General features: G+C 35.1%; 1 long non-coding RNA gene across 1 annotated transcript; it reads left to right on the top strand.

Moving 5' to 3' along the window:
• On the top strand, positions 209-966 carry LOC108662910. The gene is made up of 3 exons (XR_001928770.1): positions 209-367; positions 622-685; positions 870-966. It is a non-coding gene; the product is annotated as an uncharacterized LOC108662910 (long non-coding RNA).

Here is a 2,151-nt window from a genome sequence, read left to right as displayed (position 1 = left end):
GAAATGTTGCCATTTCCTTGGGCAATCGGCCCATGAAAGAAAAGGAAAGGAAAAGAAGACCTTCACAAGGCCATTTCAAGTTCATCCTTGTTATGTCCATCCACACCAAATAAATAGCAAACAAAATGACTTTGCCTTGAGAAATCGAACCTTTAAGAAAGAAAGAGAGAATTGGCTTGGAAGCAAAAAGAGAAAAGAAGAAAGGAGAAAGATGAAAAGAGAAAGGAAAAGGAAGAAAGAAGAAAAACAAAAAAGGGAGGTTCAGTTTTAGAGGAGTTAGAGCAAAAACCGAGAGGTTTTCCTCCCCCACACATGCCATTGTTGGAGCTTGAAGGACAAAGTGGAGGATCGGATTGGTGATTCTAAGGTAAGAAATGTGCAAGTTATGATTTTGTTGAATGCATGCTTTGTAAACCAATTGTGATGTGAGATTGTGTTTGTGGTAAGATGGTAGGAAGAATCTACAAAGATTCAAAGAATCCGATGCATGCATGCATGTCAGTAGATCTTGGAATGCATGGTGATTTTAAGCTAGATAAGCAATGGGTAAGTGTTTTAGTCTTGAAATCACAAGTAGACAAGGGAAATGAGATGTGTATTAATTGTTTATGCTTGTGGCAGCAATGGAGACCGAGGATGTAAGGAAATGGTGAACTATAGGTAGAATTCAAGCTAAAACCGAGAGGTAAGCATGCAGCGTGACTACATTGTGTTGTGTTGGCTTTGGTTGGTTGAAAGAATGTGGATTGTATGTTAAATGATTGTGAATAATGTTGATGAAAACTATGAAATTAGGTTAAGGATTTATTGATTGATGTGCTGCCCATATTCGAGTATAATTAAGTGTATTGGGTTTGATTGGTTGCTAGGAAGTGTATAAGTAAGGAAAGGGTGCTGTGGTGGCGTGTCGAAGGAAGTAATGGGTGACCGACAAGTAAAATTAGCTAGATATTCATCTGAATCGGTAGCGATGTAGTGTCCCGTTATTGTAAGGTGAGTAGAGGATGTCTATTTCAAAAGATTCCATAATATATATAGCATAATGCTTTATATACTACTATTCGTGATAAATTTATAAACTGTTATTGTGGAAAGCATGAGCTGGTAGAAATGGTAGACAATTGTGGATGCCTTAATGTTTGAAATTGTTTTGACTATATATAACTATAAGCTATATACGAAAAAGATTTTTAAATCAAAAAACAAGCTTTTTAACATGGTTTATGTCAAAATGTGCCTTATTGATTGTGTGATGTGCATTCATGAATAAGTTTCATGTTCACCATGCTGATTTGACATCTAAACCTCATGCAAAGGTTTTACATTGCAAAGTTTTACAAAAAGTGGTTTTTAGCATGTTACCATGGTTGGCATTTTCGAAAAGGTTTTGAAATGAGATTTTGAAAACCCAACTTGATTTTTAAATGGTTTTACAAAACCGGGAGATTCAAGAGTAGGCCTGTGAGACCTGGACCTCCATAGACACATAATTAGAAGTAGACACGATAAAACAGACTATGGGTAATTTCATCATTGTCCTTAGTGAGCTCCCAGAAGTAGGTTTCAAACAATATTAAGGCCTAAGTAGGCCTAAAGCATAAATAAATGATGAAAATAAGGAAAAATGACAAAGGAAATAGAAATAATGATGATTTCCAAAATAGGGGCAAAATGGTCATTTTTCATCTCAAGTCGAAATTTTAAGTTTTCATGAACTCGAGTATTTCTAAACTATTGTGGACTTTGTCTTAGTGTCAAAAGAGTAAAAAGATTGCACAAAGGATTGGAGGAGAACAAGCCAACTTGTTAAGGGCATTTTCATAATTTAAGTAGAGTTTGGATAAGCTTTAGCTATAAATATCATTTTTCTAGTAGCTTCTTCATTTCTCCAACAACTTCTTCTTCTTCTCTTCCCAACTCACGTTTTTGTCATCCTCCATGAAAGCTTCTCTCAAAGCTTCCATCACCTTTTCAAGTTAACCTCAAATTTCATGCTTTTACACACCTTGTTATAGGGTTTTTTATACTCTTTTACTCTTTCACCTTAAAAACCCTCAAAAGTCTTACTCTTATACTTTCTTTCACTAGCTAGGTGTTTTAGAGAGAGAAAAAAAAAGCTTCTACAATAACTTGAAAACTCTTAGAAAGAGA

Source organism: Theobroma cacao, chromosome 7 (genome assembly GCF_000208745.1).
Source record: "Theobroma cacao cultivar B97-61/B2 chromosome 7, Criollo_cocoa_genome_V2, whole genome shotgun sequence".
Taxonomy (NCBI): Eukaryota; Viridiplantae; Streptophyta; class Magnoliopsida; order Malvales; family Malvaceae; genus Theobroma; species Theobroma cacao.
The sequence above is the reverse complement of the archived record's forward strand: the minus strand, read 5'-3'. Positions and strand labels throughout refer to the sequence as shown.